This window comes from Anomaloglossus baeobatrachus, chromosome 2 (genome assembly GCF_048569485.1).
Source record: "Anomaloglossus baeobatrachus isolate aAnoBae1 chromosome 2, aAnoBae1.hap1, whole genome shotgun sequence".
Lineage (NCBI taxonomy): Eukaryota > Metazoa > Chordata > Amphibia > Anura > Aromobatidae > Anomaloglossus > Anomaloglossus baeobatrachus.
The window spans coordinates 358,199,943-358,214,709 of record NC_134354.1 but is presented as its reverse complement, the minus strand read 5'-3'; the positions used below and the strand labels follow the sequence as shown (position 1 = coordinate 358,214,709).

Here is a 14,767-nt window from a genome sequence, read left to right as displayed (position 1 = left end):
GTTTTTTTTTTCCCTGGCGGTCAAAACTCGTCTCTAATTGCCATTACTTTGCAGGCTTTCAAAGGTTTCATAGTGTAGTGGAAATCACGTCTGCTTTACACGCAGAAGGTCCTGGGTTCAATCCCCAGTGAAACCCATGTGTTCTTGGTTTTGAAATAATCCCCTATCAACCTGCAGTATATAAATTTCTTGGCTTTGTTGCCGAATAACGGGATGTTTTAGCTTCCATCACCAACAGAGCTACGAATTTGTTTTTTTTCCCATGGCGGTCAAAACTCGTCTCTAATTGCCATTACTTTGCAGGATATCAAAGGTTTCATAGTGTAGTGGTCATCACGTCTGCTTCACACGCAGAAGGTCCTGGGTTCAATCCCCAGTGAAACCAATCTGTTCTTGGTGTTGAAATAATATGCTATCCAACTACTATATATGAAGTTCTTGGCTTTGTTGCCGTATGACGGGATGTTTTGGCTTCCATCACAAACAGAACTACAAATTATTATTTTTTTCCCCTGGCGGTCAAAACTCGTCTCTAAATGCCATTACTTTGCAGGATTTCACAGGTTTCATAGTGGGATCGTCATCACGTCTACTTCACACGCAGAAGGTCCTGGGTTCAATCCTCAGTAAAAACAAGCCATTTTCGCTGTTGATGTAATTTGCTATCAACCTGTAACATATGGAATTCTTTGTTTTGTTGCCAACTGATAATATATTTTGGCTTTTATCACCAAGAGAACTACGATTTTGGGTTTCTTTTTTATTGACCATTTTAGCATAAAACATAATCCCATATTATAAAAATCCTGTTTGTTTCAAAATATATAGTTCCTTTAAATACAAAAGCAAACAACTAAACTATGTGGAAAAAGTAACACATTCAATGTAAACTTCCTTTTAAGCAAAATCCCTTTGTAGGAATAAAACTGGTAAAATATGTAATAAAAATTGTAAATGTTTCATTAACAAAAAATACTTTCTTCAGCAATAAAAAGGCAACGTCAGTCACAATTCTGCTCTGCTAGCCAATACACAGTAACTTTCCATCAGGTTTCATAGAGTAGTGGTCATCACGTCTGCTTAACACGCAGAAGGTCCTGCGTTCAATCCCCAGTAAAACCAATCTGTTCTTGGTGTTGAAATAATACTCAATTAAACTACAATATATGTAGTTCTTGGCTTTGTTGCCGAATGATGGGATGTTTTGGCTTCCATCCCGAACAGAGCTACGAATTTGTTTTTTTTTTCCCTGGCAGTCAAAACTCGTCTCTAATTGCCATTACTTTGCAGGCTTTCAAAGGTTTCATAGTGTAGTGGAAATCACGTCTGCTTTACACGCAGAAGGTCCTGGGTTCAATCCCCAGTGAAACCCATGTGTTCTTGGTGTTGAAATAATCCCCTATCAACCTGCAGTATATAAAGTTCTTGGCTTTGTTGCCGAATAACAGGATGTTTTAGCTTCCATCACCAACAGAGCTACGAATTTGTTTTTTTTCCCCTGGCAGTCAAAACTCGTCTCTAATTGCCATTACTTTGCAGAATTTCAAAGGTTTCATAGTGTAGTGGTCATCACGTCTGCTTAACATGCAGAAGGTGCTGGGTTCAATCCCCAGTGAAACCAATCTGTTTTTGGTGTTGAAGTAATTTCCTATCGACTTGTAATATGTGAAATTCTTGGTTTCGTTGCCAAATGACAATACATTTTGGCTTCCATCACAAAGAGAACTACGATTTTGGGTTTCTTTTTTATTGACCATTTTAGCAGAAAACATAATCCCATATTATAAAAATCCTATTTGTTTCAAAATATATAGTTCCCATAAATACAAAAGCAAAAGACCAAACTATGGAGAAAAAAGTAACACATTCAATATAAACTTCAATTTAAGCAAAATCCCTTTGTAGGAATAAAACCGGTAAAATATGTAATAATAATTGTAAATGTTTCATTAACCAAAAATACTTTCCTTCAGCAATAAAAAGGCCCCGTCAGTCAAAATTCTGCTCTGCTAGCCAATACACAGTAACTTTTTGTCAGGTTTCATAGTGTAGTGGTCATCACATCTGCTTAACACGCAGAAGGGCCTGGGTTCAATCCCCAGTGAAACCAATCTGTTCTTAGTGTTGAAATCATAAGCTATCCAACTACAATATATGAAGTTCTCAGCATTGTTGCCGAATGACGGTATGTTTTGGCTTCCATCACAAACAGAACTACAAATAATTTTTTTTTTTTTCCCCTGGCGGTCAAAACTCGTCTCTAAATGATATTACTTTGCAGGATTTCACAGGTTTCATAGTGGAGTGGTCATCACGTCTACTTCACATGCAGAAGGTCCTGGGTTCAATCCCCAGTAAAAACAAGCCGTTTTTGCTGTTGAAGTAATTTGCTATCAACCTGTAATATATGAAATTCTTGGTTTTATTGCCAACTGATAATATATTTTGGCTTCTCTAACCAAGAGAACTACGATTTTGGGTTTATTTTTTATTGACAATTTTAGCAGAAAACATAATCCCATATTATAAAAATCCTGTTTGTTTCAAAATATATAGTTCCTTTAAATACAAAAGCAAACAACTAAACTGTGTGGAAAAAAGTAAAACATTCAATGTAAACTTCCTTTTAAGCAAAATCTCTTTGTAGGAATAAAACTGGTAAAATATGTAATAAAAATTGTAAATGTTTCATTAACCAAAAATACTTTCCTTCAGCAATAAAAAGGCCCCGTCAGTCACAATTCTGCTCTGCTAGCAAATACACGGTAACTTTCCATCAGGTTTCACAGAGTAGTGGTCATCACGTCTGCTTAACACGCAGAAGGTCCTGCGTTCAATCCCCAGTAAAACCAATCTGTTCTTGGTGTAGAAATAATACTCAATTAAACTACAATATATGAAGTTCTTGGCTTTGTTGCCGAAGGATGGAATGTTTTGGCTTCCGTTCCCAACAGAGCTACGAATTTGTGATGGAATTTTGGCTTCCATCACAAAGAGAACTACGATTTTGGGTTTCTTTTTTATTCACCATTTTAGCAGAAAACATAATCCCATATTATATATATAGTTCCTTTAAATACAAAAGCAAACAACTAAACTATGTAGAAAAAAGGAACACATTCAATATAAACTTCCTTTTAAGCAAAATCCCTTTGTAGGAATAAAACTGGTAAAATATGTAATAATAATTGTGTTTCATAATTGTGATTTTGGAGGCTGTTCGAGATCGAACTAGAACTCGAGCTTTTTGCAAAAGCTCGATAGTTCTAGATACGTTCGAGAACGGTTCTAGCAGCAAAAAGCAGGGCTTTTTACAGCTATGGTGTGCAGGAGCCATCGCTGGCAGCCTGCCACAAGCTGGTAACCAAGATAAACATCGGGTATCAAACCAAAGCGCTTTGGTTAGTAACCCGATGTTTATCCTAGTTACGTGCAGGAAGCCCACACTTCCCCGCTCAGCTCGCTCCGCCCCTTCCTGCCCGCGGCATGTACACACGTACACACGTATACACACACACACACACACACACACACACGGTCCCGCTCGGCTTACCTGCGGTCGGCCCGGGGGCAGCAGTTCTTGGCACTGGAAACTGTGGCTGCCGGCTCTTTAAGGCCCGCAGACCACAGCGTTCACTGTGTTCTCCTGCATTGAGCATCATCTGTGGGCGGAGCTACCGCCCGGCGTCCTGCTCGGTCACACAGATGAAGGAGTCACAGTGCCAGCCAGCGACCCCCAGCACATTGCTTCCCTCCGGCGCTGTGTGGGCCCCATCTGCACCGTAACCTGATCAGTATGTGGGACATCACTCCCTCCCCGCCCCTCCCTGTCCCCCCGTGCATGTGTGGGCCCCGCAGAGCCTTGTGTGAGGCCCCCGGAGCCGCGTGTGTGGGCCCCGCAGAGCAAGGTGTGTGTTTGTATGTATGCATGCAGCAGAGCAGTATGCGTGTCTATATGTATGTATATATGCAGCAGAGCAGTATGCGTGTCTGTATGTATGTATGTGTATATGCAGCAGAGCAGTATGCGTGTCTGTATGTATGTATATATGCAGCAGAGCAGTATGCGTGTCTGTATGTATGCATGTATATATGCAGCAGAGCAGTATACGTGTCTGTATGTAAGTATATATATATGCAGCAGAGCAGTATACGTGTCTGTATGTATGTATGTATATATGCAGCAGAGCAGTATGCGTGTCTGTATGTATGTATATATGCAGCAGAGCAGTATGCGTGTCTGTATGTATGTATGTATATATGTAGCAGAGTAGTATGAGTGTCTGTATGTATGTATATATATATGCAGCAGAGCAATATGCGTGTCTGTCTGTATGTATGCATGTATGTATGTATGCAGCAGAGCAGTATACGTGTCTGTATGTATGTATATATGTAGCAGAGTAGTATGCGTGTCTGTATGTATATATATATGCAGCAGAGCAATATGCGTGTCTGTCTGTATGTATGCATGTATGTATGCGGCAGAGCAGTATGCGTGTCTGTATGTATGTATGTATATATGCAGCAGAGCAGTATGCGTGTCTGTATGTATGTATATATGCAGCAGAGCAGTATGCGTGTCTGTATGTATGTATGTATATATGTAGCAGAGTAGTATGCGTGTCTGTATGTATGTATATATATATATATATGCAGCAGAGCAATATGCGTGTCTGTCTGTATGTATGCATGTATGTATGCAGCAGAGCAGTATATGTGTCTGTATGCATGTATATATGTAGCAGAGTAGTATGCGTGTCTGTATGTATATATATATGCAGCAGAGCAATATGCGTGTCTGTATGTATGTATGTATATATGCAGCAGAGCAGTATGCGTGTCTGTATGTATGTATGTATATATGCAGCAGAGCAGTATGCGTGTCTGTATGTATGTATATATACAGCAGAGCAGTATGCGTGTATGTATGTATATATGCAGCAGAGCAGTATGCGTGTCTGTATGTATGTATGTATGTATGCAGCAGAGCAGTATATGTGTCTGTATGTATGTATGTATGTATGCAGCATAGCAGTATGGGTGTCTGTATGTATGTATATATGCAGCAGAGCAGTATGCGTGTATGTATGTATATATGCAGCAGAGCAGTATGCGTGTCTGTATGTATGTATGTATATATGTAGCAGAGTAGTATGCGTGTCTGTCTGTATGTATGCATGTATGTATGCAGCAGAGCAGTATACGTGTCTGTATGTATGTATATGTAGCAGAGCAGTATGCATGTCTGTATGTATGTATATATATATGCAGCAGAGCAATATGCGTGTCTGTCTGTATGTATGCATGTATGTATGCAGCAGAGTAGTATGCGTGTCTGTATGTATGCATGCAGAGCAGTATGCGTGTCTGTCTGTATGTATGTATGTATGTATGCAGAAGAGCAGTATGCGTGTCTGTTTGTATGTATGTATGCATGTATGTATGCAGCAGAGCAGTATGCGTGTCTGTCTGTATGTATGTATGCAGCAGAGCAGTGTGTGTGTGTGTGTCTGTATGTATGTATGTATGCAGCTGAGCAGTATGTGTGTGTCTGTCTATATGTATGTATGTAGCAGAGCAGTGTGTGTGTGTCTGTCTATATGTATGTATGCATGCAGAGCAGTATGTGTGTGTCTGTATGTATGTATGTATGGAGCATAGCAGTGTGTGTCTCTGTATGTATGCATGTATGATGTGTATCTATGTATGTCAGTGTATATGACTGTATAGATTTGTCTGTTTATATGTATTTTTGTGAGTTTGTCTTTAAATATGTATATGTACGTGTATGTATCTGTGTATGTGTGTATGTCTGCGTGTTTATGGGGCCCACTGGGACTCTTCCGCCCGGGGCCCACAAAAACCTGGAGCCGGCCCTGCCTGCGGTGATGAAGTCCCGCCATCCCGACCTCAGCGCTGTCACTGTCCTTCATGGCCGCCGCTTGTCACATCACCTTCTCTCGCTTCCGACCCGAGACTGACTAGCGGTGACGAGACGGGCCTCTCGCGATTCTTGGCTGTGAAGGCGGCGGTCATTGAACTCAGTGACAGGGGCTGTCAGTGTGCTGGAGATCAGCGCAGGTAATGTACCTCGCTGACAGCAGCACTTGTCATCCCCTGCAGTGACCTGGGCTGACCCATTGATGTTAGCTCAGGTCACTGCACTGCTCTCCCAGCCAATGGGGAACATCCTGATCTTCATTGACTGGGACAGTGTGGATCGTCATGGCAACCCCTTGGATTACACCAGACCTGGATTTGTTTTTCATTCTAATAAAATGGTTAAAGAGGGAATGTTTTGGGGAGTGTTTTTTCAAACATAAATGTGTTTGTCGTCTATTTTTTTTATTACTGACTGGGTTGGTGATGTCGGGTATCTGCTAGACGCCTGACCTCACCAACCCCAGGGCTTAATGCCAGGTGACATTACACATCTGGTATTAACCCCATATATTACCCCGTTTGCCACCGCACCAGGGCGCGGGATGAGCTGGGGCGAAGCACCAGGATTGGCGCATCTAATGGATGCGCCACTTCTGGGGCGGCTGCGGCCTGCTATTTTTAGGCTGGGGAGAGTCCAATAACCATGGACCTCCCTAGTCTGAGAATATCAGGCCTCAGCTGTCTGCTTTACCTTGGCTGGTGATCCAATTTTGGGGGACCCCTACGTGGTTTTTTTTTTAATTATTTATTTAATTTAAAATAACAGCGTGGGGTGCCCTCAGTTTTGGATTACCAGCCAAGGTGAGGTTGCCAGCTGTGGCCTGCAGGCTGCAGCCGTCTGCTTTACCCTAGCTGGCTACAAAACTAGGGGGAACCCTACGTCATTTTGTTTTCATTTTTTTGGCTAAATACAAAGCGAAGCACCCCTTAGTGCCACATGAAAGGCACCAAAGGGTGCTCCACTTTTTCTCCACTTTTTCTCCACTTCTTCTCCACTTCTCCACTTTTTCTCCACTTTTTATCCTTTTTTTTCTCCACTTTTTCTCCACTTTTTAGCCATTTTTTTCTCCACTTTTTCTCCACTTTTTCTTCACTTGTTATCCATTTTTTCTCCACTTTTTCTCCACTTTTTCTCCGTTCTTTTTCTATGGTCGGTCTACCCATTAGCTCTGCCATGCATACTGTAGCTCTACACCTACTGCACATGTTACTTTGTGATTGACATCTTTTTCGTACCAGAGCTGTCTAAGCCTACTCTGACCCCATATTTGTCATTACTATATTGTCCTTGTACTGTATTATGACATTTGTATCATGTGTTTCATTTCTTGCTGTGTTGCAATTTTTTTGCTGCATCCCAATTGTACCTCTACATTGTTCGAGTTTATGTTATTGTTCTCTCACTCTTATGTGATACTGATTATTGTCATTTTTCATGATTACATGCAGATAAGTCCAATCTGACGAAGGCTCAGGCCGAAACGTCATTTGTAACTTGTTTTGGACAAAAACATATATGCTTATGAAAAATTTTTTTTTCTTAATACGGACCAATAAAGAGTGATTTTGCATTACTATCCATTGTGACTTACTGACTTAGTCTGGGAGATTTAGAGTGCCGAGGTTACTCACTAATTTTATCTATTATTACCTCTGAGCACCTATATACCAGTGAGCAGAGCTTCCTCTACAGTAGTTCTCCTGATTAGGCATGCCCTTACCTCATGAGCAGGGCTTTGCAGCTTTGGTAGCAACCATTACGACATGGACTCTGCTGCTGTGGACCGGGGAGAGTGAGTGCAGATTAATTGCACCCACACTCCTCACATGAAGGGTCCGCACTCCTAGAAAATGGGGGATACGTTCCCTGAGTGTCTCCCCCCCATATTCTAGACGGTCCAGAGTCGTCGTGGGACCCCTTTATTTTTTTTCTTTCAATAAATTGGTGAAAGAGGAAATGTTTTGGGGACTGTTTTTTCAAATAAATTTCTTTTGTCGATTTTTTTTTTTTTGTTAGTACTGACAGTTTATGATGTTGGGTATCTAATAGACGCCATAACATCACAAACTGCTGGGCTTGATCTCAGGTGACTTTACAGCTAGTATCAACCCGATTTATTGCCCCGTTTGCCACTGCACCAGGGCACGGGATGAGCTGGGGTGAAGCGCCAGGATTGGCGCATCTAGTGGATGCGCCACGTCTGGGGTGCCTGCGGCCTGCTATTTTTAGGCTGTGAAGGCCCAATAACTATGTACCTTCCCACCCTGAGAATACCAGACCACAGCTGTCCGCTTTACCTTGGCTGGTGATCCAATTTGGGGGGGACCCTACTTTTATTGTGTAATTATTAATATTTATGAAATAATTATAAAAAAGAGCCTGAGGGGACCTCCACATTGGATCCCCAACCACGGTAAAGCTGCCAGCTGTGGTTTTCAGGCTACAGCCGTCTGCTTTACCTTAGCTGGCTATCAAAAATGGGGGGACCCAACGTCATTTTTTTTTTAACTATTTTTTAAATAGAAAAAATTAATGGGCTTCCCTGTATTTTGATTGCCAACCAAGGTAACGGCAGGCAGACTGGGGTGGCAACCCATAGCTGTCTGCTTTATCTGCGCTGAGAATCAAAAATACCGCGGAGCGCTACGTCATTTTTTTAAAGATTTATTTTTACAGCACTGTGATGTCCAGCAATCAAAATACAGGGAAGCCCATTTTGTTTTTAGTTATTTAAATAAATAATTAAAAAAAAATATATATGGGCTCCCGCTGCATTTTTTGTATTGCTAGGTAAGGGTAATCCAAGCAGCTACTGGCTGCTAACCCCCACTGCTTGGTGTTACCTTCACTGGCAATGGAAAATCCAGGGAAGCATTTTTTATTTTTTTTGCCAAAAAACTACAAAAAAAGGACGTGAGCTTCGCCATATTTTTGTATGCTAGCCAGATATAGCAGGCAGGTGCTGGAAGAGTTGGATACAGCGCCAGAAGATGGCGCTTCTATGAAAATGCCATTTTCTGAGGCGGCTGCAGACTGCAATTCGCAGCAGTGGGGCCCAGAAAGCTCAGGCCAACCTGTGCTGCGGATTCCAATCCCCAGCTGCCTAGTTGTACCTGGCTGGACACAAAAATGGGGCGAAGCCTACGTCATTTGTTTTCTAATAATTTAATGAAATTCATAAAATAATAAAAAAAGGGCTTCCCTTTATTTTTGGTGCCCAGCCGGGTACAAATAGGCAACTGGGGGTTGGGGGCAGCCGTACCTCCCTGCTGTACCTGGCTAGCATACAAAAATATGGCGAAGCCCACATAATTTTATCAGGGGGCAAAAAACTTCTGCATACAGTCCTGGATGGAGTATGCTGAGCCTTGTAGTTCTGCAGCTGCTGTGTGTCTGTATGGAGAAGAGCAGACAGCAGCTGCAGAACTACAAGGCTCAGCATACTCCATCCAGGACTGTATGCAGAATTTTTTTGCCCACTATAAAAATGACGTGGGCTTCGCCATATTTTTGTATGCTAGCCAGGTACAGCAGGCAGCCACGGGCTGCCTCCAACCCCCAGTTGCCTATTTGTACCCGGCTGGGAACCAAAAATATAGGGAAGCCCGTTTTTTTTAATTATTTCACTTATTTCATGAAATAATTAAAAAACAAATGACGTGGGCTTCGCCCCATTTTTTGTGTCCAGCCGGGTACAACTAGGCAGCTGGGGATTGGAATCCGCAGCACAGGTTAGCCCGAGGTTTCTGGGCGCCTCTGCTGCGAATTTCAGTCCGCAGCTGTCCCAGAAAATGGCGCTCTCATAGAAGCGCCATCATCTGGCGCTGTATCCAACTCTTCCAACAGCCCTGAAGCAGGGTGGCTTGTTGGGTAATCATGAAGTAATGCTGGCTTTGTTTTACTAGCCAGTATTAAGCCAGAGATTCTTAATGTCAGGCACATTTGACCCGGCCATTAAGAATCTCCAATAAAGGGTTAAAAAAAAACACCACACAGAGAAAAAAATACTTTAATAGAAATAAATACACAGACACATTAGAGACTCCATCTTTATTACCCCCTGTCAGCCCTCCACGATCCTGCTCTTCTGTCTTCTTTCTTTCTAGTGTAGTAGTAGTGACGATTGTAGTGAGGATGAGGTTCACCAGCTCATCATAGGGGCTGAGGAACCTCATCCTCACTACAATCCTCACTAGTGTAGTAGTAGTGATGATTGTAGTGAGGATGAGTTTACCCAGCTCATCACTTGGGGCTCAGGAACCTCATCCTCACTACAATCCTCACTAGTGTAGTAGTAGTGACGATTGTAGTGAGGATGAGTTTACCCAGCTCATCACTTGGGGCTGAGGAACCTCATCCTCACTACCATCATCACTAGTGTAGTAGTAGTGACGATTGTAGTGAGGATGAGTTTACCCAGCTCATCACTTGGGGCTGAGGAACCTCATCCTCACTACAATCATCACTAGTGTAGTAGTAGTGACGATTGTAGTGAGGATGAGTTTACCCAGCTCATCACTTGGGGCTGAGGAACCTCATCCTCACTACAATCATCACTAGTGTAGTAGTAGTGATGATTGTAGTGAGGATGAGTTTACCCAGCTCATCACTTGGGGCTGAGGAACCTCATCCTCACTACAATCCTCACTAGTGTAGTAGTAGTGACGATTGTAGTGAGGATGAGTTTACCCAGCTCATCACTTGGGGCTGAGGAACCTCATCCTCACTACAATCCTCACTACAATCGGGAAGCAGCGTGCAGCCTTCACTCCGTGAGTGATCAGTGCTGGCTGTCAGCGGTAACAGCGGTAACGCTGACAGACGCGTTACCATAGCAACGGTGCTCTCGGAGCCGCGGTTAGCGGTGACATCACCGCTAACTGCGTTGCTATGGCAACGGTGATCTCCGTTAATGACCGGCTGTCTCAGCCGGTCCCTAACGGAATGGGTAGTCGACCGTGTGCTAGAGCATGTCGCCGGTACACGGCGATACACATATGTGCACCGTGTACCGGAGAGATGCACTCGCAGGTCCTACATGACGCGTCATAGTCGTGTGACCAGTCTGTAGCCAATGAGATTATAGCCACGTGACTGGTCACATGGCTATTTTGACGTCATGATAGGTCCTGCATCTCAGCTGGCAGTGCTGGTCACGGGGAGGATTCAGCGATCATCGGATGGAATAGCGGCAGGAGACAGAGTACAGGAGGGATCGCGGGGACCGGTAAGTGTTATGGCAATGTTTATTAACTGTTTGTGTACATTTATAATGCATTTTTATGTGTTTGTGATTGCCTCCCATTATAGCCTATTGGTTCGAGTTCGGTTCGTCGAACGTTCGACGAACCGAACTCGAACAGGACCCCCGTTCGGCGAACCGACTCGAGCCGAACCGCGATCGGTTCACTCATCTCTAGTCCTGGGTTCAATCCCCAGTGAAACCAATCTGTTCTTAGTGTTGAAATAATACGCTATCCAACTCCAATATATGAAGTTCTCGGCTTTGTTGCCGAATGACGGGATGTTTTGGCTTCCATCACAAACAGAACTACAAATTATTTTTTTTTTTCCCCCTGGCGGTCAAAACTCGTCTTTAAATGCCATTACTTTGCCGGATTTCACAGGTTTCATAGTGGAGTCATCATCACGTCTACTTCACACGCAGAAGGTCCTGGGTTCAATCCCCAGTAAAAACAAGCCGTTTTCGCTGTTGAAGTAATTTGCTATCAACCTGTAACATATGAAATTCTTTGTTTTGTTGCCAACTGATAATATATTTTGGCTTCCATCACCAAGAGAACTACGATTTTGGGTTTCTTTTTTATTGACCATTTTAGCAGAAAACATAATCCCATATTATAAAAATCCTGTTTGTTTCAAAATATATAGTTCCTTTAAATACAAACGCAAACAACTAAACTATGTGGAAAAAAGTAACACATTCAATGTAAACTTCCTTTTAAGCAAAATCCCTTTGTAGGAATAAAACTGGTAAAATATGTAATAAAAATTGTAAATGTTTCATTAACCAAAAATACTTTCCTTCAGCAATAAAAAGGCCCCGTCAGTCACAATTCTGCTCTGCTAGCCAATACACAGTAACTTTCCATCAGGTTTTATAGAGTAGTGGTCATCACGTCTGCATAACACGCAGAAGGTCCTGCGTTCAATCCCCAGTAAAACATATCTGTTCTTGGTGTTGAAATAATACTCAATTAAACTACAATATATGAAGTTCTTGGCTTTGTTGCCGAATGATGGGATGTTTTGGCTTCCATCCCCAACAGAGCTACGAATTTGTTTGTTTTTTTTCCCTGGCGGTCAAAACTCGTCTCTAATTGCCATTACTTTGCAGGCTTTCAGAGGTTTCATAGTTTAGTGGAAATCACGTCTGCTTTACACGCAGAAGGTCCTGGGTTCAATCCTCAGTGAAACCCATTTGTTCTTGGTGTTGAAGTAATCCCCTATCAACCTGCAGTATATAAAGTTCTTGGCTTTGTTGCTGAATAACGGGATGTTTTAGCTTCCATCACCAACAGAGCTACGAATTTGCTTTTTTTCCCCTGGCGGTCAAAACTCGTCTCTAATTGCCATTACTTTGCAGGATTTCAAAGGTTTCATAGTGTAGTGGTCATCACATCTGCTTCACACGCAGAAGTTCCTGGGTTCAATCCCCAGTGAAACCAATCTGTTTTTGGTGTTGAAGTAATTTCCTATCGACTTGTAATATGTGAAATTCTTGGTTTCGTTGCCAAATGACAATACATTTTGGCTTCCATCACAAAGAGAACTACGATTTTGGGTTTGTTTTTTATTGACCATTTTAGCAGAAAACATAATCCCATATTATAAAAATCCTATTTGTTTCAAAATATATAGTTCCCATAAATACAAAAGCAAAAGACCAAACTATGGAGAAAAAAGTAACACATTCAATATAAACTTCAATTTAAGCAAAATCCCTTTGTAGGAATAAAACTGGTAAAATATGTAATAATAATTGTAAATGTTTCATTAACCAAAAATACTTTCCTTCAGCAATAAAAACACCCCGTCAGTCACAATTCTGCTCTGCTAGCCAATACACAGTAATTTTTCGTCAGGGTTCATAGTGTAGTGGTCATCACGTCTGCTTAACACGCAGAAGGTCCTGGGTTCAATCCCCAGTGAAACCAATCTGTTCTTAGTGTTGAAATAATACACTATCCAACTACAATATATGAAGTTCTCGGCTTTGTTGCCGAATGACGGGATGTTTTGGCTTCCATCACAAACAGAACTACAAATTATTTTTTTTTTTTTCCCCTAACGGTCAAAACTCGTGTCTAAATGCCATTACTTCGCAGGATTTCACAGGTTTCATAGTGGAGTCGTCATCACGTCTACTTCACACGCAGAAGGTCCTGGGTTCAATCCCCAGTAAAAACAAGCTGTTTTCGCTGTTCAAGTAATTTGCTATCAACCTGTAACATATGAAATTCTTTGTTTTGTTGCCAACTGATAATATATTTTGGCTTCCATCACCAAGAGAACTACGATTTTGGGTTTCTTTTGTATTGACCATTTTAGCAGAAAACATAATCCCATATTATAAAAATCCTGTTTGTTAACAAATATATAGTTCCTTTAAATACAAAAGCAAACAACTAAACTATGTGGAAAAAAGTAACACATTCAATGTAAACTTCCTTTTAAGCAAAATCCCTTTGTAGGAATAAAACTGGTAAAATATGTAATAAAAATTGTAAATGTTTCATTAACCAAAAATACTTTCCTTTAGCAATAAAAAGGCCCCGTCAGTCACAATTCTGCTCTGCTAGCCAATACACAGTAACTTTCCATCAGGTTTCATAGAGTAGTGGTCATCACGTCTGCTTAACATGCAGAAGGTCCTGCGTTCAATCCCCAGTAAAACCAATCTGTTCTTGGTGTTGAAATAATACTCAATTAAACTACAATATATGAAGTTCTTGGCTTTGTTGCCGAATGATGGGATGTTTTGGCTTCCATCCCCAACAGAGCTACGAATTTGTTTTTTTTTTCCCTGGCGGTCAAAACTCGTCTCTAATTGCCATTACTTTGCAGGCTTTCAAAGGTTTCATAGTGTAGTGGAAATCACGTCTGCTTTACACGCAGAAGGACCTGGGTTCAATCATCAGTGAAACCCATGTGTTCTTGGTCTTGAAATAATCCCCTATCAACCTGCAGTATATAAAGTTCTTGGCTTTGTTGCTGAATAACGGGATGTTTTAGCTTCCATCACCAACAGAGCTACGAATTTGTTTTTTTTCCCCTGGCGGTCAAAACTCGTCTCTAATTGCCATTACTTTGCAGGATTTCAAAGGTTTCATAGTGTAGTGGTCATCACATCTGCTTCACACGCAGAAGGTCCTGGGTTCAATCCCCAGTGAAACCAATCTGTTTTTGGTGTTGAAGTAATTTCCTATCGACTTGTAATATGTGAAATTCTTGGTTTCGTTGCCAAATGACAATACATTTTGGCTTCCATCACAAAGTGAACTACGATTTTGGGTTTCTTTTTTATTGACCATTTTAGCAGAAAACATAATCCCATATTATAAAAATCCTATTTGTTTCAAAATATATAGTTCCCATAAATACAAAAGCAAAAGACCAAACTATGGAGAAAAAAGTAACACATTCAATATAAACTTCAATTTAAGCAAAATCCTTTTGTAGGAATAAAACTGGTAAAATATGTAATAATAATTGTAAATGTTTCATTAACCAAAAATACTTTCCTTCAGCAATAAAAAGGCCCCGTCAGTCACAATTCTGCTCTGCTAGCGAATACAC

The 14,767-nt window shown here is 41.5% G+C and overlaps 6 non-coding genes across 6 annotated transcripts; all 6 read left to right on the top strand.

The window, feature by feature from the left end:
- Positions 1-63: 63 nt before the first annotated feature.
- On the top strand, positions 64-136 carry TRNAV-UAC (transfer RNA valine (anticodon UAC)). The gene has a single exon. It is a non-coding gene; the product is annotated as a tRNA-Val (tRNA).
- Positions 137-312: 176 nt separating this feature from the next.
- TRNAV-CAC (transfer RNA valine (anticodon CAC)) lies at positions 313-385 on the top strand. The gene has a single exon. It is a non-coding gene; the product is annotated as a tRNA-Val (tRNA).
- Positions 386-1,299: 914 nt separating this feature from the next.
- TRNAV-UAC (transfer RNA valine (anticodon UAC)) lies at positions 1,300-1,372 on the top strand. The gene has a single exon. It is a non-coding gene; the product is annotated as a tRNA-Val (tRNA).
- Positions 1,373-1,548: 176 nt separating this feature from the next.
- Positions 1,549-1,621, top strand: TRNAV-AAC (transfer RNA valine (anticodon AAC)). The gene has a single exon. It is a non-coding gene; the product is annotated as a tRNA-Val (tRNA).
- Positions 1,622-2,037: 416 nt separating this feature from the next.
- Positions 2,038-2,110, top strand: TRNAV-AAC (transfer RNA valine (anticodon AAC)). The gene has a single exon. It is a non-coding gene; the product is annotated as a tRNA-Val (tRNA).
- Positions 2,111-14,293: 12,183 nt separating this feature from the next.
- On the top strand, positions 14,294-14,366 carry TRNAV-CAC (transfer RNA valine (anticodon CAC)). Its single transcript has one exon. It is a non-coding gene; the product is annotated as a tRNA-Val (tRNA).
- Positions 14,367-14,767: the final 401 nt, after the last annotated feature.